The sequence below is a fragment of the Dipodomys merriami genome, unplaced genomic scaffold (genome assembly GCF_024711535.1).
Source record: "Dipodomys merriami isolate MVZ:Mamm:240054 unplaced genomic scaffold, mDipMer1.0.p SCAF_4, whole genome shotgun sequence".
Classification (NCBI taxonomy): domain Eukaryota; kingdom Metazoa; phylum Chordata; class Mammalia; order Rodentia; family Heteromyidae; genus Dipodomys; species Dipodomys merriami.
In genome coordinates, this window is record NW_027205603.1 from 9,466,739 (window position 1) to 9,494,155 (window position 27,417).

A 27,417-nucleotide genomic window follows, 5' to 3' on the forward strand; every position below is an offset into this window, starting at 1 on the left:
CTATATCAGGGGAGGAGTTGGGCAGGTAGGGAGGGAAAGGATGGTAGAGGAAAAACAAAAGAGGGGGTAACAATGCTCGATAGAAAATGTACTTATTACCTTACTTATGTAACTGTAACATCTCTGTACAGTATCTTTACAATAAAAAAATTAAAAAAAGAAATTATCACTGTACAAAGAAATATGAGGGTGATGTATGCATAGGAATACATGAAAGAGAATTGGGGGAAGGGTCAGATACTTTTGACCTTGGATCCCTGGGAAGCCAGTTTCTGAAGAAAGGGATTTTACATTGAGTTTTTGATATCCTGCTGTCTTTTAAAACAAAATGTGTTTCTTTAACTCCTCACCACTGAAATAATAGAATGTTCATTTGATTTCTGAAGCCTAGAGGACTGTACTCAACAAAGCTATTCTGGAGAGTCTATGGGTCTATGCATGTGTACCTCTATGTTGTGCTTGTGTGGGTATTGTGTGTGGTGTGCATGTGTATGTGTGGTCATGTGGGGAATATCTGTGTGTGTGCACGCAAGCACATGTATGTATTTGTACTCCAGGCAAGTAGTTAGCTTGCAAATGGTTTTGGCAGAAACCACTCAGGTCCTGTTGCCTCCTCCAAAGATAATGCATTTTGAAGTTTGTTCCTTGGGGGATATGCACTTCAAGGATACTTGCAATTACTCATTAAGAACTTCACTCTTGTCAGCATCACAGTGCACACGCGCACAACTGCTTAATTCATCAGCTGAGTCTCTCTCTCTCCTCTTCTCTCGCTTGCTTGCTTGCTTGCTCTGTTTGGCTGGCTATATTTCACTTGTTCCCATTCTCATTTTAAATGCCACTAATTGAATTGATACAGTTTTGGGGAGTATTTTGTTTTCAGGTTTGCCTCATTTAAACCTTTGTTATTCAATTACTCAAAGCTATGATAAAGCCAGAAGCATTTTAGAAAACTGCCAGGCGAGTGGTCTGGCCAGCATACCAGGTCAACCACTTGGAACTACAGACTCGCAAGGCTATGCGGAGAAATGAGGTATCCTGTTGGAACCTCTGGTGGTTGCCATTGATGTTACCTACATACTAATTAATCCAGGAAACTGGGTTCCGACTCAGAGTGCTGTGCTGAGCTCCAAGGAGGCAGAACTGGCTTTTACTCCTTGCCAGGAGTTACTGCCTGCATTCTACCTCCCTTCTTATTGCTATTGTTAGCCCCATCTTTCATTCTGGAAAATATTTTCTATTGATCTTACCTACTGTTACCAGAGTCCTAGGTCAAGGACCCAACTCTGAGGTCCCAACAAAATACATCTATCCACTCATCTGCTAGGAGACCAACAGCAGTGAGGAGCTGGAAAGGAAGCCGATAGCTCTGCTGGTAAGATGAGGAAGATGTTGATCTATGTGATCTGAGATCCTGGAAGGAGAAGCAATTTGGTCCCCAAGAAAAGATTGCTCCTGCTTAGAGGGTATAGACTCTTCATGGGGTACCTCTGCCTGGAAGGCTTCACTGTTTCTGGATGATCTGGGGAACATGATGGAAGGCTTCCAGGTACCACTTTGGGAGCCAGAGCCTATGAAAGGCTATTGTAAACTCTGGTAGTTGACAACTACTGTACACAATTTACTCATCTTGGTATCTTTGGAGTTGAGAGGAAAGGATTACCAATTTTACATGAACACTTTTCATCCCATGTGCTGAGTTGAGCAGGAATCGGAACCTAAGTTTAAGATAATAGAAGAGACAGATAGGAAATCAAGGTAGCAGGATCAAGCTTTGATTCTCCTCTTACTTATCCATCGAGGATCTTTCATGATGCCCAATTGAGGAATCGGTCATTTTTAGTCAAACCAGCCTCTAACTCTCTCTACCCCTCAGAATGAAGCACGAGTTCTGTTTTCCACTCAAGTGGTATTTAAGTTCTAAAATGGAATCATTACAATGGAAAGAACCCCTCTCTTTGCCCACTTATTCCTTGATAATGCCAGCTATAAAGGTTGCCACATTTGCCATGTTATCTTAGCCATACTTTATTGAGCAAGGTTTTTCAGCACTTAATGTGCTGACTCCGATCAGGAAAATGCTGAGTCCTGTTTCTAATATATTGTCATGAGAGTCTATTGGGCATATCAGCTTGGCTGGATTTTAAAAAATCCTCAGAAAGCTGAGGGGAAGTGGGCATTTTTTCCCCCAATATCTGGTAGCAACCAAGTCCACACTTCTCCTGCTGAAAGGCATTTCTAGGTGATTTCTAGTGATTGCATATGCCCAGACATGCCTGTGTAGCCCCAGACATGCCTGTGATAGTGGTATGGTGTGACAGTTGGTAAACTGAATAGGAATGATGAATCCCCAAAGTAAGCAGTGCCATTCTTTTGGACCTGGATGGACCAATGAGGCAGATGAAGAGTGAATTCTATCTTTTCCACAGTCAGGACTCCATTCTTCTTCTGCCCTTACACAGCAGAAATGGGGAGATAAAATTGGAGTACCTTTAATCTCCTACAGAAGAAGAGTAGGGTGGAAAGGCAGAATTCAGTGAACATATTGACTTTGAGGTAGACAAGTCATATGAAAAGCAGGCATCTGGATATGATTCTGGATCCCAAAAGATATGTCTTCACTTGAGGAAGCAATCTGAGATCTGTGAAAAATGGAGACTTACTCCAAAGGAAGTATGGAGTAAGAATTTTTAAAACTCTCACATTCCCACCCTGTGATGTCAGATAATGGCTAGTGTACATACAGGTAAACAAAGACAAAGGCAAGAGGAAGCTAGGCCAGCATACAGTCTTGGAGTTAAGAGAAGAAAGCAAGTTCAGGAAGAAACCATGAGCCAGGCTCATACCTCTGATCCTAGCTACACAGGAGCCTGCAATGTGAGGATTGTGACTGGAAGCTATCCTCAGTCAAGAAAGTGGGTGAGACTTTATCTCCAATTAACCATACAAAGAGAGGGGAAGCTATGGCTGAAGTGGTAGAGTGCCACTTATGGGAAAAAGCTAAAGGACCTGAGTTCAGGCCCAAGTACTAGCATATTCCCTCCCCACAACCAAGAAATAGAAACCATGGTCAAGTGGCATGCCCAATTTTCCATGGGCTCCTGCCAACTCAGCCACACAAAGCACAGGAAAAATGAAAACAATAGACTTTCCAATGGGGTGAAATGACTTCTATGGCTTTTGCTGGATTATGAAATTAGGTTTGGTAAAAGCAAGGAAGTATCAAGATACTGTGAATTTACATTTAGTCAGATATTTATGTATATAGTATAAATGTGTATATGTATGTGTAGTATATATGCATATGTATGCATGGTTAGGCCATATATGTGTATATCTCTATTTGACATAGACCATTACTATTACTAAAACACACACATCAATAAATTAAATACCCCAAAGCTTAACAGTCATGACAGTTAAGACTGAGCTGAACCTATTCCTAATGACAACTTGCAGGTGACAGGAAGCAGAGCATCATACTGTCTAGCAGGCTCACAAAGTGACCTTCTACATCACTGTCATTGATTTCTGACAAGGAGGATGAATGCCCACACAACTATACAACCAAGGGATGATACAACCAAGGGATGATCTCATTACAGACTACAAATCAAATAGGGATGCCATGAATGAATAGACATTTCCTTTCCAAACTCTCTTCATGAAACTGCACTTTGGAATGATGGCCGGCTGGGTGGTATTCCCCAAATCAAGTCAAGCTGCTGTGCATTTATTGGAAAGAAACCCTACCATTTGCTTACTTTTTTTTTTTTTTCATTCTAGAATGCCTTATTGCCCCCATCCAGCTCTTGCCTACTTGGATGTCTGGGTTTCATGCCATCTCCCTCTTGGCCCACTTGCTCTTTCAATGAATACAAAGCATTGGATCTAAAATGAAAACATATGGAATATTTCTTTTCTTTCAGAGACCTTCATCCCATCTCTAGGCATGGTTGCCAATTGAAATCCTAACAAATGACCCAAAGTATCATCAACATCCCTGGGGATGGTAGGTTTTTAATCTCTTATGAGAAGACAACTATAAAACCGCTCTTCTATAGAAGTTTCTGAATTCCTAGGGCTCTGAATGAAACACAGTCAAAATTCTCCATGTGTAACATAAAAAGCCAGCCTGATACTTTGCTGGCATATTCACTTATCGGGGCTGGGGTGAACTCCTTCAATTTGGTTGCCTTTGAAATATTCCAGAGGGGATCTTGAAGGGCTGCCAGCAATTAAGTACCAAAAAAAAAAAATACAAAAGCAAAACAAACCCAAAATAACAATAACAAAAAAAAAACCTGTAGAGAAATGGCTAAAGGGAAAATATTCAAAGAGCGGTGAAATACAGCAGATTCCAGGAAGGGACTGGAAAGTGTACAAGCTTCTTTTTTTTCTTCCAGAAGATGGATTTGAATTTTGGAGAAGTCTTGGAACTGCCCAGTGTTTATGTAAATCCCAGTTCTGAGTGTTTTTGAGGTCTGCCCCATCCATCATAATATAGAATGGAAAGAACTAATTATCTTAGAGCTGTTCAACCACATGCCCCCTTGAGATGGCTATCAAGTTCAAGGAGAAAAAGCAGATGTGTGAAGAAGCAGCAGTGCCAGATGCGTACTTGGGAGCAATAGCAAATACTTGCTTTGATGAAGGAATCATATTCTATAATAACTTTCCATCTCTCCACCATGGGGATGGGATTAATATATATTATTCTGACAACTAGGTGGCTGTTTTTCATTGTATTTGTTATTTTTCCATTATGGGCTTCATTGACAGGAAATTGTAGGGTTTTTTTTAGAGCTCATGTGGATTTTGTAAATCCCCAGTGGATAACATGCAGAAAAACAAATCCAAATAAAGTGCCCCTGCCATTGTCAGTTGCAATAGGTTCTCCTTTTAGAACTGATGATAACTTTACACCATTCCATTTGCTGAAATTTGTCCCTAAATTTTTTAGCTAAATAGTTGAAGTTTAGATGTGATTTTTCAAGAGTGCACGTGTTTGTCAGTGTTGTGCTTTAAGCAATCATTCTAGATGCTTCTAGATGCTCTGCTATTATATGCCACAGATGCTGAGTACTCATCTTGGTACTGAAAAAGGCAGCCTTTTGACATTCACATATCTTTATGGAAAGCACGTCTTTTTATCAGAAGAGCATCAAAACATTCATGTGGAAATCATCTAGTTAAAATTGCCCATTGGGCTGGGAAGGTGACTCAGTGGTAGAGCGTTTGCCTTGCATTCATGAGGCCCTGGGTTTGATTTCTCAGCACCACATAAGCAAAAAGAAAAAAGCCGGAAGTGGCGCTGTGGCTCAAGTGGTAGAGTGCTAGCCTTGAGCTGAAGAGTTGAGGGACAGTGTCCAGGCCCAGAGTTCAGGCCCCACGGACCCCCCCCCCAAAAAAAATTGACCATATAAAAATCCAACTAGAAATTAGTACAACCATTATGGGAAACGCTAAGGAAATGTCCATAAAAACTGAAAATAAAACTACCATACAATCCTTTTGTTACTCCTTCCTTTGGAAGAAGAGATGAAATAACTACCTTACAAAGATATCTGACTATCCATGATCCATGAAGCAATAATCATAATAGCCAAGACATGGAATCCACCAAAGTGTCCATCAATGAAGAAATCAATAAAGAAAATAACATGCACAATGGAATACTATTGAGTCCCATAGAAGACGCACATCCAGTCATTTACAGGACATTGGAGGATATTATATTAAATGAAATAAGCCAGGCAAAGAAAGATAAGTACCATATGACCTGATATATTTAAAGAAATTAGGAAAGATGAACTTTTAGAAACAGAGACTAGAATGGTAGCTAAAAAAGGATTTGTAATCGGAGTGTGTGGGAGGATTGGCTCTTGATCAAAGGACAGAAACTTTCAATTAGGCAAAAAACAACAACAAACCAACTCAACATCTATATTGTATATCATGTTCATTACAATTAATAACAATACTTGAAAACTTCTAAGAATATGTTATTAGTACTCATGACAGAAAAGTGAAGTAATATATAGGTGAATCAGAGCATCATGTTATATACTAGAAGTATATAAATTTTCATCATATTCAAAGTAATAATTAAAAGGGAAGAAGAAAACTACCAGAAAAATACATCAAAGTAGAAATAGCAGTATCTGTAAAAGTCTATTAATTCTTCTTAAAATATTCTTGCATTTTCCCCCAAATTTTCTATAATGGGAATGGAATGGTATGTGAGATAAAACCAAATATTTTTTAAATGTGTGACTGGAATTTTACTGAACCTAATATCTAACAAGATGTTGTTGGTTAAAAAGTGAAGATATTTGCTAGTAAGTAGTGGAATTTATAAGTGAATTTTCACATTCTCCAGCCCTCATGGAAATATTTCCTGTTGATGGAAGACAGGAAAACCCAGAGCCCCCTGACATCCCATATTTGTGGAGTCTGTGCTTTTTCTATTTTCATATACCAATCAACACTATGACTTTTTGTTTTTAATCTTACAAATTGAAAACAAGGCACATGCTAGTCATTTGTTTTCTCTCACATGGGTATCAGTAGGTTAATGAATTATGCAGGTTCGAGCAGGCAACACATTACCAGCCTTGCTAGGCTGATCTTCAAGTACTTGGTCTTCAAGTACTCTGGTGACAGCAGAAGGTCAATGTCTTGTGCATTGTCATTTCATCAACAGCTGTATACTGGAGCATTGCTAATAAAACTATCTACCATATTTTTGAGCTCTTATTCTTCACTGGACATTGTGCTAAATGCTCATTTTTCCTTACCTCATTTAGTGTTCACAATTCTAAAGTGGGCACTCTTAATCCAGGCTACCTAAGGCTCAGGCTGGTAGAGTAACTTGTTCATGGTAGTCAGTGACAGTATAGAAGTCAGCACTCTGGCACATGTGATTTCAAAACCAGCGTGCTCTTCAATAGTATGAAGCATTGTCTTCTGACATCTGTTTCCCATAGAAACATGTGGAGCTCCTTGCAGCCTCCTGGCCTGTCACATAGGATTCGCAACCAGCACCAGGACATGGATGGAACAGATGTTATCCTTGTGAGAATTCAACCATGCGGACAGCAGAGAGCTGGAGTGTCCATTCCAAAGCCACAGATTTACGAAACAGAGTAGATAGGTCACGAACCGTGGACTCTGCCTTCCTTCCTTTGTTCTCTTTTAATCCATAACATCTTGTCTGCATTTCTCATTTCAGAAATGAAATGGCTTTGTGTGGCAGCAAAAGCTACATGTCGTCCATCAACTGAACAGTAAGAATGATGACCTACACAGAGCATAGTCAGGATGTTAAACAGATGGAAATCTTGCCAGGATGTAATCTTAACCTTTCCCTCAAATGGAACAATATATCCAAATCAATCGCCAGAAGGAGTTATATTTGTGTCTTGTCCTCAATTCGAATTTAGTTAATCTCTTCAACTAATGATTTTTCTTGAGCCTAGATTTCATGAGCAACAAAACTCTTGATGTCCCTTTCGTTTAAGATGATAGAAGTATTTCTCAGTGATGTGTAGCTGTGGCCAATTTTGCTTGTCTGCACCAAAGCACTTTTTGGTTGAATCCTTCAGACCTGTTTAAAAGGAACCGATGACATGGGATGGTTTCAAGTTCTATGCTGGCCAATGGACTGACGTAATCCCGAGTAGCCAGTTACTTGGTTATATTTTGGGTCTAGAGAATCTTCAAAGCCTGGTGAGTTAAATACTTAGCTCCCAGCTTGAAACTATTGTGAAGTGGTAGAAGTTCGAGACCTGTGATCCACTGAGAGCTCTTCAGGTCATTAGGGGTGTGTCTTTGAAGGAGATTGTGAGACCCCACTTCATTCTCTCCCTTTTAGTTCTCCCTGGCTGAAGTAACTGGCTTTGCTCAGCCACCTAGCCCACAATGAGATTCTGCTCCACCATAGGCCCACAGCAACCAAGGAAACTGATCACAGACTGAAACCTCCCTAACTGTGACCTGAATTAACTTGCTCCTCAGTATAAACAGATTAGCTTAAGTGTTTGTTATACTGATGGGACACTGACTGGCACATTCCCCAAAACAAAGTGTTGCAGTATATTAGTTCACTCTTATTCCCATGTCTAAATGTACAGGTGGACCAGGGTTCTGTTGGTTTAGAATAGGCTCTGCTAGACAGCTCTGCTTCCAGCTACAGCTTACCTGATCTTGGGACCATGCTAGTTTCAGCAATTAACCTCATATCTAACCCATGTGTGTTTGTTTATTCTGGAGCTGAGACTGAAAAGACAGCCAAGTGCTAAGATCAGAAGACCCTCCCGAGAGCACCTAAGCCAGGGCTGGGTGCTCCATAGATAGCTAGGCTGTCCGGATCCTCCAGGATTGCTCATGAGGCTCGAGTCCCTTCAGCAGAGCTGTAAGGGATCACAATCCAAGTAAGATAAAGAATATCTATGGGTGTGCCAGTGGGGGGAGATGGGAGGATAGAGATTGCTACATCCCATAGCCATCCCATTGTCAGCCCTGGGTTTATGCAAATATCCAACTGTATAGAAGTTCTACCTTTTATTTTTGCTCTAACATTCTAAGTCACATGGCAGCAGTCACCAGCATCTGCCATGTAAAACAGGCAGAAAAAAATTAATAAATAAAATATTGTCAATTTGGGGCCCAAACTGATTAAAATGACAGGGACAGAAAAAAAAGGAATGCTAATGGGTTTTTATTTTCCATATTGAAACTCTCTGCAGTGATTATGTTTTGTTTTGCTAAATGGAGGGGTAGGACCCACTCTAGAGATCTCTTTACAGTAGCTTGATTCAAATATCAGCATTCATAATTTATGATCAACTGATTTACACTACTTTATTTGGGAAGACAGAAAATGTTCCTCATTAAAAATAAATTCCTAACACATGAAAGTTTTATCATTTGTTTTTCCATCTTAGATTCGTCATAGTTATTGCCTAAATAGTGTTGCAGTATCGACTGCTCAATTTGGATACCTTTTTGTCTGTATATTAAGCTCTGAGTATATATCTATATGGCTAGGAATACTATGACCAGGTACCAAAAAAAAACCCAAATAAAGCTATTTCAGATGTCTAACAAGAAAACATGGCAACCTAATTATCATAGGAAAAAGTCTCAGTAAATAATAATTTGGTTTGGATCCATGTACAAAAATCTTGCTGATTTGTATGAACTGATACCAGGCCTCCCTGTCCACTATGGTCCATGTTTAGCTAAACTCAATTCTATTATTTTTCTTAATTGACTTCTGTGGGTTATAGTTCAGCAAAGTGTCCTGTGGGACACTTAGTTCATCTGACAAAGACCCTGAGTATTCAATTGCTTGCCTCACAATGTGTCCTGACTTCCTGAACATAAACTGACCTGGTTTGAGATCTCTGAGAAGTTCTATGGTTGCTTGCAAGGGACTCTAAGAATAGAAACATCATCAGACTACCTGAAGACAGAGTCACCAGTATCAGAGCATCTCCAATTTGATCTGCTTTTGCTTTGTGGTATTTTGTTTTGTTTTGTTTTGTTGTGGTGGTTGTGGGTGTCTTGCTTTGCTGTACTAAGGCTTGAACTCAGGCCTTGTGCTTGTTAGGCAGTTGATCTACCACTTGTGTAACATCTCAAGCCCTTGTTACGCTAGTATTTTTTATGTAGGATTTGCAACTTTTAGCCTGCCATTGGCTTCAAGCCACGATCCTCCTACTTCTGCCTCCAGAATTGCTCAGATTACAGCTGTTTGACATCTTATGCTGGGTATTTATCTGCTTTGCGATGAGTCCTGTTATATAACATTTGAAAAGAGAGTTCTGCCAGTCTTTGTGGCTTTTGGAAAACACCATCTTATAACAGCTCTGAAAGTAGGATATGATGACAGTATCTCAGAATGCACTTTGCAGATCTGCAATCTTATACATGCCTATGAGTCATCAGTGATCTATCAGCAGTTATTAAACTTGTATCTCTCTCACATCAAGCTAATCATTATCAGAAATTTCCTAAGAAGCAAACCACGTATCCAGGAGATAACACCATTTCATCTCCCCTTGGTGTCAGTCTGGTGTGGGCTCCCTCCCTCTTCCTCTGTGCATTTTTAATAAGCACCAAGATTAAGTTACCTCTGATGGTCATGTGATTTTCATACAATGATATGGAAAGACTCTGCAAATGCCATTTCTTCCTCTCCTTTATACCTTGAGGAGTCTTCATATCATTTTGTATTTACTTTTATACATTGATGTTATTGGAACTCATAATTGACTTCAGTATATGCAATAAAGAAAAAATTTAAGGCTCTTTTGTACTAGACAAATGAAGTGATAAATAGAAGTGCTATTTATCCTCAAGGACTGGAAGTTCTCAAAGAGTTCTTGTCACTTTATTTGTGTAAAACTCACAAACACTTTGGCATGAAAGTAAATCTTATAAAAACCACAGAAATAGTCTATGGTAAGATCTGGTTTTTAAAGGTGACGGAGAGAAGCTGGAATTTTGTCTTCACTTGGCTAGTTGTCTGCATTCCAAGCCAGGCTGGTTCTTTCTGCCCAAAGATGGATGAGCTGAGCTCTGGGATTCTCCCATCCTTTTTATCTGTTGATTGTTTTTCTTTCATGATTGACCTTGATTTGACCTTCGGCTTTAAGTTCCTGATCCCATTCCTTCATTTTTTTTTATCCACTTCCCTTAGGATTCCAATCTTGTTTCGAATTCTAGTATGAATTGAAGCCACACCTTTCAAGGTAGAAAATAATCTATTTGAAATCTAAACCGAAAAGACCAACACAGCATCATTCTTCCTGAGAAAGATTTCAGAGAACATGGAAATGAAGCCAAATGTGATTTCTTTTTATGAATTATCCTTCCTCCATGGGGAAGCTGCTGTAACTAAACTGCCCAAATCCTCAAGTCCCCCTTTTGCATACTTGCTAAAGTCAGTTCTGAGTTTACTTCCTAGAAAATTCTATCTGTTTATTTGTTTATCCTTCAGACCTCAGTTTAAATATTACTTCCTCATAAAATTTTCCTGGACTACAGATGAGGTTCATCTCTGCTGTGGTTGGAATGTGTAGTCTCTTAAATTCCCACTTTGTGTCAGTATTAAGAGGTAGACCTTCTAGGAAGTGATGGGAGCATCAAACCCATGTCTCCAGGAAGGGATTAGAGCCTTATAAATGGTTGGGAAATGCAGGGCTGGAGAGTATGGTTTGGGGAACAACAGCATACAGATGTTTGGCTACCCTGAGATGCTTACAAGGGGGAATTTTTAGTAAGAAAAGGGAGATAAAAAGAATGTATGGGATTTGCTGATAAATTCGAAGGGCAGATAACAGAAATATTCCTAAGAGATGTGAACTTTTGTATCATGAGTAAGCCTAACCAAAAAGAAAACTTGGCTTGGCTTTCAGAGTGAAGATCTGAGTGGGAAGTGTGCCACCAAAATCTGCTGAATATCTTCATGGTTAAAACAGTTTTTTTTGGGGGGGTGGGGAAAGGGAGAGGCAGTTTACAAGGTGGGAGGAAAACAGAGAATAAATACAGGGGTGAATTTAATCAATGTACATGGACAGAAGTATCGCAATGAAACAAACCTTTTAGAACAGTTAATATAGATTAATAAGGGGAAGAGAGGGAGGGAGGGATCAGAGTGAGAGGCAGGGAGAGAGAAAAAGGGAGAGAGACAGAGAAAGAGAGACAGAGAGAGAGAGAGAGAAAGAAAGCAGTTCTGCAACTTTCTAGCTCTTTCTGAATGCCTTGGGGTCCTCGTGGATGAACAAAATTGCAATCATTGCATTGGCTTTTTGCTCTCAAATCTTCATGAAATTAGTGGACAGTCAGAAAGGAGAGGGCCAACTATGAATTTGCTCCAATTTTATCGCTGAAATGCTGAGCCTTCCCTGAGAGCGGCATTGGTGGTGAGGAGACCACAGGTTGAAGGCAGGCTGCCCATCTCACCTCATTAGGCTCCCATCTGATGTTAGCATATTGGCACCAAACACTAACACCGGCCTTTGTCCAACACAGGAAGCCCTCCTGACACTTGGCGATAGGTGTTAGGAGCCACATGGAGAAAGCCAGGAGACAGACCAGATGGTAGCTCTCTCTTGGACTTCTTCAGAGATTTATTTTCCCTATGAAGCAAAGGGAATTGGAGAAGTCCGCCAAGCACATGGCCCTTTTTTGTACTTCCATCACATGAAGAAGTTCGGGCTAGTCTTTTGGCAGCTGAAGATTTGGCACGCTGGCAATCTTGGCAAAGTCACACAGCTCACAGATTCTAAGGTCTTTCAGATCACAAAACAAAGCTTGCAGTTTGCAAAGTTTCTAGATGAAACGGGAAAAAGAAGTGATTCTTCACAGATACCCAAAGGCTTTCTAGAAATATGACCTGCTCTACCAAGGCAAGAGGGAATAGATAGAGATAGATAGATAGATAGATAGATAGATAGATAGATAGATAGATAGATAGATAGATAGATAGATAGATTGATATGTATGATATATAATAGATAATATATCTATATGAACAAATACTTAACAAGACTGGGAAAGTTTTAGAATTCATGTATATTGCTGATTGGGTATTAGAGAGCACCAATCATATATTGATTCAGACACATTTCCCAGAAGATGCCCAAACTCCAAAAGTGTTGGTAAATTTATTTTCATTTTCATAATTATTATTCCCATATCTTCTTTTAACTGGAGGGTAACAGGAACACTAAAGGAGTATATAATTTTACTGTTCATCCTTCAGTTGCCTTCTTAAGACCCAGTTAGGGAATATATAACTCACATGCCATAAAATTTACCCATTTTCGGGGCTGGGAAGGTAGTTCAGTGGTAGAATGCTAGCCTTACATGCATGAGGCTCTGGGTTCGATTCCTCAGCACCACATGAGCAGAAAAAGCCAGAAGTGGGGCTGAGGTTCAAGTGGTAGAGCACTAGCCTTCAGCTGAAGAGCTGAGGGACAGTGCCCAGGCCCAGAGTTCAGGACCCAGGACCGACAAAAAAAAAAAAAAAACCAAAACTACCCATTTTCAATGCACAGCCAGCTGGGGATGTTGCTCAGTGGATGTAGGTTGGCTGAGGCCCTGAGTTCAATTGTAGCACTAGAAAGAATTCTAATTCTTTATACCTGGGTTTAGATGCATATAACCCACACATACTAGGTAGCTGAGGCAGGAGGACTTCAAGTTAAAGTCCAGCCTGAGCTATGTAGTGTTTGCTAAAAAGTCAGAAAGCAAACCCCTCAAAAAACTCAAAATATACAATCATTGGGTTTTTTGTGGGCATATTACATTTTAACTTATTCTAATTTGGGTGACATACTTATAATATGATTTTCCATTTTGATTAGCTTACAATCTATGATTAAGGAGCATTAATCACATTCGCAGTGTTGTGAAACTATAACTTCCATTTCCAAAATGTTCTCATCACTAAACAGAATCTCTGTAACCAACGAGCAATCACCCCGCTATCATTTCTCCCCACCAGCCCTGGGCATACTGCATTTCTCTGTCTCTGCAGAACTGTCCACTGTAGTTTCCTCAAGCAAATAGAAAACAACGTAATACTTGTCCCTTTGTGTCTGATGTATTTTATGTGGCCTGAGGTTCTCCACATTCATCCATGTTGTAGCATTTGTCAGAAGTTCATTTGTTTTTTTGTTGATGACCATATACTATTTCCTAACACATCTTTTTGTTCATTCATTCATCTGCTGAGGGACCCTGGGTCATTTAAAATTTTTTGATAACGTATTCTGTTCAGTTGACTTTTGTATAACTTCCAAAGGAGATGGGTACATGCCTACATGTGTGTGGCCATCAATCACAGTTACTTTCTGGACCTCTCACAGTTGTAAATGCTCTAGAGATAGAACATGTACTCTATTACCATGTAGTCCATGATGGTTCTCCTTGTGCCCAGCATCCCTAGAGATTACTTGGAATAATTTGCATGTATGTAAAATAAAGACACAATCATGAAACATTTTCACTGACACGATCTATTTGGAAAAAGTTAATGCAGCTCTCCTAGCAGAAATCATTCCTGACTAACCATATAGACTCCTTTGATGTGATGCATATTTATGTGGAAAAGGAGACTGAGAAAATGACTGCTTTAAACTTTCGAAATGTCTTAGCGGAAGTTTTATACGAAGGCTATTATGTTTTAATTAAATCAACATAGGGTTGGAAATATCAGCACACTGTTTTAGTGTTCTAGAAAATTGACATTTCACTCAATGAATATTTATTATTATATGCTTAGTTAGGAACTATGGAAAATATCAAGTAAAACATACTCCCCCCATTTGCCAAAATCCACAACCCAGATGTGAAGGAAGATCAAAAAACAAAACAAAATATGTAGGGCACAAATGGCCAACCTACACAAGAAATAATCTGAATGATGGAGTCCTCTAGAACATATGATCTAAAACCAATGCTGTTGTAAGTCTGTTTTTAAGTAAACTGGTAGAGTCACTCTATTAGTAACTCTCCAAGTTTACATCTGACAATCAAGTCTTCCAGGAAGGAAAAATTACAGAAAAAAAATCATGTTTTCTGAATGAAAAACAACAATAAAAAAGATTAGTTCTCAAAAAATTTTTATTGTAAAGGTGATATACAACATGGTTATAGTTACATAAGTCAGATAAAGAGTACATTTCTTTTTTTTGGGGGGGGGGGTCCGGTCGTGGGGCCTGAATTCTGGGCTTGGGCGCTGTCCCTCAGCTCTTCAGCTCAAGGCTAGCGCTCTACCACTTGAGCCACAGTGCCACTTCCGGCTTTTTTCTTTTTTGCTTATGTGGTGCTGAGGAATCGAACCCAGGGCCTCAGGCATGCAAGGCAAGCGCTCTACCACTGAGCCACCTTCCCAGCCCCAGTACATTTCTTTTTGAACAATGTTTTCTCACTATCACCTAGTTTTTATCTTCTATCAAAAAGACGAATGAACCAACATAAATCCATCTTCATGAATTTTTTTTTTTTTTTTTTTTTTGTTGGTCCTGGGCCTGAACTCTGGGCTTGGGCACTGACCCTCAGCTCTTCAGCTCAAGGCTAGTTCTCTACCACTTGAGCCACAGCACTATTTTCAGCTTTTTCTGCTTATGTGATACTGAGGAATCAAATCCAGGGTCTCATCCATGCAAGGCAAGCACTCTACCACTGAGCTACCTTCCCAGCCTCAATTTTTTTGTTTGAAAATTATGCTCTGTCAAATATGGGCAAGAATAAGAGCTTACACATTTTTTTCATACAGAAATGGTTATGGTGGGCTCACATGCTTCAGTGAATGTATTAATAATGGTACACAACAATAATAGGAAGACTATTTGGAAATAGTCCAGAATGATCACATTCTTAAGACAATCACACCCAGTCCTCTAACTAGATGCAAATATGATAAAAGTATAGGATGTATAGAATTCTGCAGTCCCATTAGGTCCATTTCATTGATAATACCAGCTTTATCAGAGACAATTTTTTAAGTGTGTATGTGCTGGTCTTGGAGCTTGAACTCAGGGTGTGGGCATTATCTCTTAGCTTTTCTTCTCAAGGCTAGCACTCTACGACTTGAGCCGAAGCTCCACTTCTAGCTTGTTGGTATGGGAGATAAGAGTTTCATGGCTTTTCCTGCCTGAACTAGCTTCAAACCACAATCCTCAGATCTCAGCCTATTGAAGAGCTAGATTATAGCTAGGCATGAGTCACTGGTGTCTGGACAGAGGTAATTATTTTTAAAGAAAAGCCAATCCTACATTTGTATTTTATACATGAATTGAACAATATTGTGATTTGAAATGTTAAAAACTGGTCATTAAATATATCTAAAATATTTCACATGAAAAATAAAAATACTACTATCAAGATAATAACCAGGAATAAATGTTTAGCTCTTAGCAATCATTATTTTTAATTTCAACAACTTACAAGTTTCTATTATCCCATGGTAAAATTTCATATATCTAATGCAGATATAATAACCATAAAGACAGGAAAACATAATTAAAGGAAAAACAGGTCAGGACGTGATATCTACTACATAAGTATGGTAGATGTAATAATGCATTATCATTATATTATAATATTACAATATGTATGTATAATGCAAATGTATACATATAACTCATAATATTAAATGATACATAAGATTCATTACATTCCATGAACTTCTTGTTTCTGTTCACTAACAAAGATTTGATAGACCTATGTTTAATAAGTAAAAGATTATTGGCTTGAGAAAAGCCCAGAAAAGAACAAATTATCAGATGAGTAAAGGGAGCTGTTCATGAAGACAAACTTAAACTATAGTTAAGATAAAGATAGAGTAAGGCTATTTTTGAACTTAGGGTCTGGGCATTATCTCTGAGCTATTTTGCTCAAGGCTAGTGTTCTATCACTTGAGCCTCAACTACACTTCCAGCTTTTTGGTGGTTAATTAGAGATAAGAGTTTAAAGGACTTTCCTGCTCAAGCTGTATTTGAGTTGAAATCCTCAGATCTCAGCCTCCTGGGTAGCTAGAATTACAGAGGTAATCCAAAGGCACCCAATTAGGGTGAAGCTATTTTTGATTTTGTTGTAGAGGTAGATTATTCTTCAGAACCTCCAAACAACGAAGACAACTTCTTCAATCAGAAAGGAAAATTTTAAGATAAATGTTTTCATCAAATTCTTTTAAAAAATTATCTTTAAGTAGTTGTACAAAGGAGTGACCATTCAACAAAGCAGTTTATGAATACAATGCTTCTTGATCAATGTCACCCCTTTAAACATTGTCACCCCCTCCCTACCACCTGGCTTTTCCCTCACTTTTCTTAATTTTATAGGATATGCATTGATGCAAGGTGAACTAGTGTTTCAAACTTTACACTTAAAGGAAAAAATAAAGCTATTTAAATAAACTCATGAAAATGTGGTATATATATATATACACAATGGAATTCTATGTCTCCATCAGAAAGAATGACATTGCACCCTTTGTTAGGAAATGGAAAGACTTGGAAAAAATCATATTAAGTGAAGTAAGCCAGGCCCAAAGAAACATAGGCTCCATAGTTTCCCTTATTTGCAATAACTAGTATATGACTGAGTTAAGCAGAAAAGGTCAGATAAGTTGGTGTTAGGGGAATGAACCCCAAGATAAGTATTCAAATGTTTTTTTTTTTTCATGCATTGTTTCTAACGTATTTATAAGGTGATTTCTATGTTGCTTTGTATGTCCCTCCAGGACGGTATAACCCCTGCTTTCACTGTATTTGATGTTGGTATAATTTGTGGAGGGGAAGGGCAAATATAAATTCTTTAACTAGGGATACAGGTGGACCCATTGCAACAATGACATGTACAAGTCGTTATGTGGAAAAACGAACTTTACAACTTTGGTGGAGGGGGAGAATCAGGTTGGGGATGGTAGGGGGAGTATGGGAAGGGATGGAAAGGGGAAACAAAGAGGAGGCAACAATGCTTGATAAGAAATGTACTCGTTATCTTACTCATGTAATTGTAACTCCTCTGTACGGTATTCTTACAATACAAAAAATTAAAACAACAACAACAAAAAAGAGACTTAATAGATTTTAAGGCTTTCTTTATCTATACAGCCAAACACATCTTCCACAAATAACTCTTGGTGCCCGTATCTGACAATACTGGGTTCCTATGGGAGGTAAACTCAATCTCCCTGTATGCCTGTACAATATGATATTTAAAACATTTAAAGACCCAGACTGAAAATTTGAATGTGGTCTGAGGAAAACATTATAGAATGTCCACTGAAAAATGTTGAGCTGCTTTATTTTCCAAGAGCCTAGAACCATTCTGGGTGACTCTACCGTGAGCCTACAAACTGACATTCTCCATAATCCCTAACTCTTGGAGAAGCTGACGGAAGCTATCCATGTTGGAAAGAAAAATGGATGGAGATTCTGAAAATATGTACATAATCTCATCAAACTGTTAAGCTTGATAGAAAATAAAGATTTCCTTTCCAAGACTTTTTTCTGGAAAGAAAACTACTGACAAATCATAATATTTATGCAATTATGCAATTATTTCTTAATTTAGCAAACATTATTTCACAATGTCACATGTGAACTGAATGGACCTATAGGTTCACCATTTTTAATTTCTTTTGTTTTTCACTGATGTAAAATAAGTTAATGACTTGTAAATTGTGAGCTAATTCCTACTGACCATCTCCATGGTAAAAACACATTGAGGAAAATATGAGTTTATACCTAATTTGGATCAGGACTGACTTGTTTTCATAGAGATTTCAATAGCTGCATCTTTTAAAATGTAAACCAGGCCAGGCTTTTATTAAAAATAAAAAAACAAATTTGATGGGTAAATTCAGAAAATCCTTTCCTTTATCCAGGAGTCACCTTTGATTCTACAATATTCTGGTTGGAGTTAGAAAAAATAAGCATGAGACTCTAGAAAGTTAATGGCAAAATAATGTCTGACTTAATTCAAGAACCCTTGCCCTTAATGAATTGAACAGATGGTTTTCAAAAGCAATACAAATGTTCAAGATCCTTAGCCAGAAGGAAATTCAAATCCAAACATCATTGAGATTCCATCTCACCCTAGTCAGAATGGCTGTCACCAAGAGACAAACAACAAATAGTGGCAGGAAGGTGGGAGAACAAGGAACCTTATACAGAATTGGTGGGAATGTAAATTAGTGCAGCCTCTGTGGAAATCAGTATGGAGTTCTCTGAAGGAAAGACAGAACTACCATGTGATCCTGCTATGCCACTCCTGGGCATCTATACTAAAGGAATGTAAATCAGCAAATAGAGATTCTTGCATACTTATGTTTGCATCAGCTACTCACAATAGCCAAGCTATGGAATCAACTCAGGTGCCAACCAATGAATAGGATTAGGAAACTGTAGTGTATCTACGCATGACAGAGTATTATTCAGACATAAAAAAGAATGGAATTATGCCATTTACAGGAAAATGGACTGAACTGGAGATCATTGTATTAAATGAAATGAACCAAATTGAGAAAGTCAGATATGGTTGTTTCTTTCTCCTTTGTAGAATCCAGTCCTTAAAAATAAGGCATGTGAATATAAAACAAGTTCTTCATGAGATGAGTATCAGACGGTGGAGGAGAAGGTTGAGTATGGGCAATTAGTTTTACACACATGTATAAAAAATAGAATAACAAAGCCTGTTGAAATTATTCCAAGAAGAGAGACAAGGATTAGGGATGAGGAAGAGCAGAATAGAAGGATGGGTTTGTTCAGAATACCTCTATTCAGATATGGAAATATCACAGTGAATCCCCTTGGTACAATTAATCTATGCTCATGAAGAACTATCAGCCTTTATCTGCTTAAAAACAGGTGCATAACTAGAATCAGAACTCATTCTTTCCTCTGGTAAAGATTTTTAAAAAAGGTTTGTGCTGGTCCTGGGGCTTGAACTCAGAGTTTGGGTGCTGTCTCTGAGTTCTTTTGCTCAGGACTAGTACTCTATTACGTGAACCACGAGTCCACTTCCAGTTGTTTGTTTGTTTGTTTGTTTGTTTGTTTTGTTTTTCGTAGTTCAGTGGAGACAAAAAGCTCATAGACTTTCTTACCTGGGTTGCCTTTGAATTGCAATCTTCACATCTCAGCTAGGATTACAGGCTTCTGGATGGAAAATTTTAAAGTCAAATCAATATCTCTCTTCCCTTGGTGCAACTGTAAGACATGTCTAGAAATTAGTCACTGGTGAAAAATGCTATATATCCTTCAGATGAAATGTGTGTATATATAATTTATAAAATTATACTACAATATATAATCTTATATAATATATATATGTGTATATATATATATATACATATATATATATATATATATTTAGAAAGTACCACCTTGAGATCCATTACTTAGCACTGGGCCCACGCAGGTATTCTTTTGTTCAGGGCTCAAATGCCAAAGCAACAGGAAACTAACAGTGACATGGAAAAAAGCCCATTCCTTCCCCTGTTTTTGACTCATACAGCTGTTGATACATAAATTCCACAACCTCTAGAGAGACCTGGAAAGGAGACACAGCATTAAGCAAGGCTATAGTAGCAAGAGGCCAAGAACTGATGAGATTTTGTTATCATGCAATTAAATTATCCAGATGTTCCTTTTATCTTTTTTTAATTAAGATATATTAAATATAGAAAAGGGGATGGTGGTGATATTTCCACTCAAACATATAGTATACTTTGATCAGATTCACTCTCTTACTCTTACGCTCCCATCTAAACAATTTTAATGAGTTTCATCACTAAGTTTCCATACGTATGTATGAGTACTTTTTACCGTATCTACCCCCTTTCACCCTCCCATTCATTGGTATCCCCAAACAGCCCTCCCATTTTACCTCTGTGTTATTCTTTTTTTTTTTTTGTTTTAGGTCTAGATTCCACACAAGAAAGGAAACCTGCAATAGTTGTCTTTCTCAGCCTGACTTACTTCACTAAATGTGATTATTTTGAGTTCCATCCATTTTCCTGCTAATGACACAATTTTATTCTTCTTTCTGGCTGAATAATGTTCCATTATGTATATCTCTCAAATTTTCTCTTTTTAAAATATTTTTTCCGATTAGCAGCAATTTCGTTTTGTTATGTCCTTATATGCATACAATGAACCTTGATCAGATTCATAAATTACATCACTCTCCCCTCTCCCCTTTCCCCAACCAAGCTCAACAAGCTTCTTTGTTCTATTTGTAACACGTGTTCCTGAAAGTATGTGGACCAAGTTCACCCTCTCTGATTTCCCTTTCCTCTGCCACTTGTCCCATCCTTGCCCAGACAAGATGTTTCACATTCCTGTCATTCATGTTTTTAGTTTCTACACAACATTTTCTTTATCTGTTCATCCACTGGTGGGCAGGCACGTAGGCTAATTCCACAATTTAGTTGTTATTAATACTGCCGAAGTGTAGGCATATGCCTTGATTATATGAATTTACATTCCTGCAGATATATGCCCGGATGTGGTATAGCAGGACCATATGGGAGATATATTTGCTTGGTTTCTTTATTTTTCTTATTGGCATCAAAGTTGGAACTTGGGGCTTCAGATTGTTCAACTTAGTTGTTTAGTTTAGGCTCTAACTCTTGATCTCAGCCTCAACTCATTTTTCTCTTAGTTATCTTTTAGATGGAGTCCCCTGCTTTTAACCCAGGCAAGCTTTGAGTGTGATCTGATTCCTGATGTCTCCTGTAGAGGTAGGATTACAGAAACAAACTATCATGTCCAGCTTATTAACTAAGAGGGGGTCCCACTAACTTTTTGCATAGTTTAATTTCGAATTGCAGTCCTTCCATTTCCTATTGCCTTAGTAGCTAAGATTATAGGCATGATCCATAATATCTGTTCCTGAGACTTTGCAGCTCTAAAAAAGATAATCCAAGATATGCTGGTGAGAGAGGACTGAAGGCATACTTTGAGAAGCAGAGTCAAGAAACTATTACTCAACCAGTCAGTTATGATTCTTGGGTTTAACTGGAAGATACTCCAAGAGAACATTGACATTCTAAATTTTGATGCTTTGAAAATTACTATATTGTCATTTCCCAACTGCTGCCATCTCTACCTGCATAGCTCAGTATTTGGTTTTTACCTTTTTTTCTCTCTTTTTAAAAATATTTATTTATTTTTTATTGTGAGAATACCATACAGAGGAGTTACAATTACATGAGTAAAATAACAAGTATATTTCTTATCAAGCATTGTTGCCTCCTCTTTGTTTCCCCTTCCCATCCCTTCCCATACTCCCCCTCCTGCCCACACCCGATCCTCCCCCCACCCCCACCAAAGTTGTAAAGTTCGTTTTTCCACATAACGTCTTATACATCTCATTGTTGCAATGGGCCCACCTGTATCCCTAAACAATTTGTTTTTTCCCTTCCCCTCCACAAATTATACCACATCAAATACAGTGAAAGCAGGGGTTATACTGTGCTGGAGGGACATACAAAGCAACATAGAAATCATCTTATAAATATGTTAGAAACAGTTGCATGAAAGAAAAAAAAACATTTGAATACTTATCTTGGGGTTCATTCCCCTAACATCACCTTATCTGACTGTTTTTCTGGTTGACTCAGACATATACTGGTTATTGCAAATAAGGGAAACCATGGGACCTATGTTTCTTTGGGCCTGGCTTACTTCACTTAATAGAAATTTTTCCAAGTCTTTCCATTTCCTAACAAATGGGGCAATGTCATTCTTTCTGATGGAGGCATAGAATTCCATTGTGTATATATACCACATTTTCTTGATCCATTCATCTACTGCAGGGCATCTGGGTTGGTTCCATATCTTAGCTATGGTAAATAATGCTGCAATAAACATAGTTGTGCTGGTAGCTTTAGTATGGTCTTGTTTGTGATCATTTGGGTAAATGTCAAAAAGTGGGTCATAGGGGAGCTCTATGTGGAGTCTTTTGAGGAACCTCCATACTGCTTTCCAAAGTGGTTGAACAAGTTTACACTCCCACCAACAAGGCAGTAAGGATCCCTTCTGACTACATCCCCTTCAGCATCTGTTGTTATTAAAGTTCTTGATTATAGCCATTCTAACTGGGATGAGATGGAATCTCAATGTTGTTTTGATTTGCATTTCTTTTATGGCTAAGGAGGTTGAGCATTTCTTCATGTGTCTATTGGCCATTCTTCTTTCCTCTTCAGAGAAGTTTCTCTTTAAGTCTTTAGCCCACTTATTTATTAAGACAGCCTCTTCAGTAAATGTTGCTAGCAAAATTGGTTAACTACTTGTAGAAAACTAAAGCTAGATCCTTATATATCACCCTGCACCAGAATCAAATGGATCAAAGACCTTGGAGTCAAAGCAGACACTCTGAAAACATTACAGGATGGAATAGGAGAAACCCTAGGTCTCCCTGGCACAGGCCGAAATTTTCTTAATAGAGACCCAGAAACACAACAAATCAAAGAAAGGTTGGAGATATGGGATTGCATGAAATTGCAGAGCTTGTGCATGGCAAAGGACATAGCTAGCAAGATCAAGAGGAAGCCCACATATTGGGAGAAGATCTTCACTAGCCATACAATGGACAAGGGTCTCATAGCTAAAATATACTTGGAACTCAAAAAATTAAATCTCCCAACAACAAATCCTCAAAGAAACAACTGGTTTTTACCTTTAACTCACCAAATCAAAGCCTAATAACGAAAAACCAGGTGTCAAGCTCATAAGGTCACCTAAATATAAAGCAACACACTCAGGTCAAGGAAAATTACTTTCTGTTTCAATAAGCTTTACATATAAGGATTGAAGGTTGTTTTCTGCCTCCCAGAACTTCTTATCAAAAAGACTGATAGGGACTATACTTTTAAAAGGTCAAGAGATTTGCCTCCAGTTTCTACAGTTGAAGAGTTTCATCATGGTTTCTGAGGAGTGTCGAGCTGCTTGGATTTTGAAATGAAATATCGACTCTTGCACAGATTTATCTCAAGTACTGCAGTTTTTCATAGTTATGTTTCTAGCTGCAAAAGGATGTGCAGTGCTGGTAGGTGGCTAGTTGGGGATTATTATCTTCCTACTAATAGAAATGCTCTATGTTAAACATACTCAGATATTTTAATATCTAAGGATGTATATTTTTCCAATTTTGAATATTTGTTTTTATTTTTTTGAAATCAACATAACAAGTATATAAGTGTTTCATTTTGGTTCGGCCTATCTTTCTATTTCTATTTCCACTGGGCCCTGAGTTTTCAAATTTGAATACAAAGAAATTGCATGGGTAGAATTTGGGGATTTGTATATGAGACTATAAGAGATTTGTTATAAGAGAGCAGTTAAACACACATAAGATGCAGTGTAATATGCAAAGTAGCAGGCATAAGAAAATGAACTAATTGACTATAAAATGATTTCTATAGTTAAATCAATTCATTAGGTCTATGCAAAAGAAAGTGATTTCTCAAGGAAAGATGTATAATTTTAAATATTTAGCAGGAGACACTTGAAGAGGTAAACATATGGAAAATTTACAAGAAACTAGTGAATGACAATTGAAGAATACAGAATTGCCAGTTATCAGACTTAACATGGGATGCTTGAACTAGAAGAAATCTCCTATATTCTCATATACAAATCAAATTCTACCCATGCATTTTCTTTGTATTCAAATTTGAAAACTCAGGGCCTAATGGAAATAAAAATAGATAGGCCGAACCAAAGATGAAACACTTATATACTTGCTATGTCGATTTAAAAAAAAAAACACAACAACTATTTAAAATTGGAAAAATAGACATCTTTATATATTAAAGTATCTGATTATATTTAAAATAGAGCATTTCTATTAGTAGGAAGATAATAATCTGCACAGTTTTACAGTATATTATCTCTTTATGGTCTATACGTTTGAAAACAATAAAGTCCAAATGAATTCCATTCTCATGGGATAAAATAGGTGAGTGAATTCACACAGTGGTGCTGTTAAGTAATATTCAGTATGAGAAAATATATACCAACAATCTCTATGCAATATGAGAGCAAGATTTTATTTTTATGTATGTACTTTTTTAAGTAGTTGCCCAAAGAGGTTTCAATTCAGCATGTCAGTTCAGGAGCACAATGCATCTTGTTCTATGTCATCTCTTTCATCAGAGAACAAGATTTTAATGGTAGCCTCTAGAGATAGAGAAGTTGTCATCTGGATATAATGACACTGCTGGAAATAGAATGCAGAGAGGAATGATTGAGAAAATTAAAGTTTAGACAATAATAAAAGGAAACGATTAAGGACTGTGGTAACTGACACAATGACGACCCACAAAAGAACCGAAAGTGGCTACAAAGGCATATTCAGCACTTCCTGGCTCTTGTCTCCCTAGAAAGTACTTTCTAGTTAGTTTCAGCAATAAACTCACAATGCAAGATCTTGAACACACTGGGCCTTTTAGGATCCCTGCCGAGAAAACTGAAAATAAGAGTCATATCAGGTAACAAGTTGGCAAAATTGTGAACCTTAAGAACTTATTTTTGCTTCTGTGTCATGGTGTTGGCCTTGGAGTCCCAACATCAATCTGGTTAATGGCTGAGCTCCTTAGAGTTCCTGCATTATGCCAAGGTTCCTGTTGATGGAAACTGGGGTTCTCAGTGCTGTGGACATTGTGAGAGAAAGGACCTGAGTTAAATGACAGCTAGTGGTTTACCGAAGTTAAAATGTATTCTCAAAGCTCTGTAATGACATTTAGAAACATACTGGAGATACTTACAGAAGACTGGGTCTTTAATCGTCTCTCTTAAAAACTGTTTTCAACCTCTTTTAATAGAGAATGTTATATTATCAAATGGTACTGTCCACTGACACAGCAACCCATATAGCCTTCTTTAGCTTTACACACACACACACACACACACACACACACACACACACACACACACACACAGAGAGAGAGAGCTGGTGTCATCACTTACTCAACAAGAATTTTTAATTTTAAAGGACAAGTTTGATTTCATCACCATATTCACAGTTGACAAGCTTTGTGAACATTACTTCATTCCAAGTTATGAACGTATCCCTTTTCAGGCATCAGATAAAGTCTTGTATTTCCATTTAAAAATAAGGTCTTAGTAGATATTTCACTGAGCCTCTACAGGCATGTCATTATAAAGGCTTTCTGCTGTGTCCAAATATATGTGGGTACTTAAAATTCCTGCATTACCTAGGATCATGGAGCCTATGATCACATACCTCCTAGGAATAAGAGTCCAGAAATCTCTGTGTGTGAAAGTTTTCAACAGAAATGATTTGACAAAAAAACAGCATTATCAAGGAAAACTATCTTCTCAAATTGAGTCTTGTCAATTTTATAAACGTTTAGCCATTTGATACAAATAAAGCTTGTCTGAAAAACTTATAATCTGCATGAACAGAATAAGAAGGAGTTTTCAGAATTCATTCACAGAATGAAGACCTCTAGCCCTTTCAAAATGAGTTGAAAATACCTTAGAAAACAGTGCCCATGTATGTGTGTGTGTTATTTCCTATTTCTCAAGACAACAGACAATAGAAGAAAATTTGCATCTTACACTTCCAGTAGAAATAAAAGTAAGATGACCATTGCAACAATGAAATGTACAAGATGTTATGTCGAAAAATGAACTTTACAACTTTGGCGGTGGGTGGAGGGGGAAATGGGAGGGCAGGGATGGTAAAGGGAAACAAAGGCAGCAATGCTTGATAAGAAATGTACTCATTAACTTGCCCATGTAATTGTAACCCCTCTCTACCATATTTTCACATTGTAAAACCTTATTAATAAAAAAAGAATTAAAACTAAAAAAAGTAAGATGATGACTGTATCATAAAGACCAGAGAATAAATATTAAAATTTTATCAAGTTATTTTGTGGACATCACTAAACTGATTATACATTGATATTGTGTGGCAAAGATATAAGACAGCCAAAAATTATTAAACATAATTTAAAAAAAAAGCCCAGCATCAGTGGCTTTTAATCCTAGGTATTCAGAAGCCTGAGATCAGAACATCAGAGTTTGAAGCAAGCCCAGGTAGACAAATCCACAAGATACTTACCCACAAATAACTAGCAAAAGAAATGGAAGTGGAGATAGGGCTCAAGTGAATAACAGCCAGTGAATGGACAGAAAAAGCCAAGCCAAGAGCACAAGGCCCTGAGTTCGAGCCCCAGTACTGGCTCAAAAACAACAACAAAGCAAAACAAAATTACCCAATAATTTAGTATTGACTTCAAAATTTGCTAACCAATGTCAAAATTTGCTATTAAGTTGGACTAATTAAGACAGTACAAGACGGGCAAAAGAATAGAAAAAAATAGATCAATAGAACAGAAAGAAGACTTAAATATAGACCCACCAAAGTAAATTCAATGGAACTTTGACAAGGAGTGAAGGCAATTCCATGAAGAAAGAATAGTGGTTTTCAACAATTGGTGCTATAGCAACCTGACATGCACATGATCCTTGCATTCATGCCATAGCATGCATCACTGCTTTATTCCTTCTTACTGTCAAATAACATTCCCACTCTATGCATTTACCATATTTGTTTAACCCGCAGTTGAGCATGAGTGGTTCTCAATTTTTTGTTTTTGTAACTAATACTAATATATGGACTTACCAATTTTCATTTGTATGTTTTTTTGCAGTTCTTTTCACATCTAACTAAGAGTGCAATTATTGGGCAATATGGTAATTCTCTATAGTGTTGTTTGGTTAGCAAGTGCTGGGGATGAATCATCCAGGGATATATATATATATATATATATATATATATATATATATATATATATATATATATATATATATATGGTGTTCTACTCCCACTGAGCTACAGTGTTAGCCTCATGGT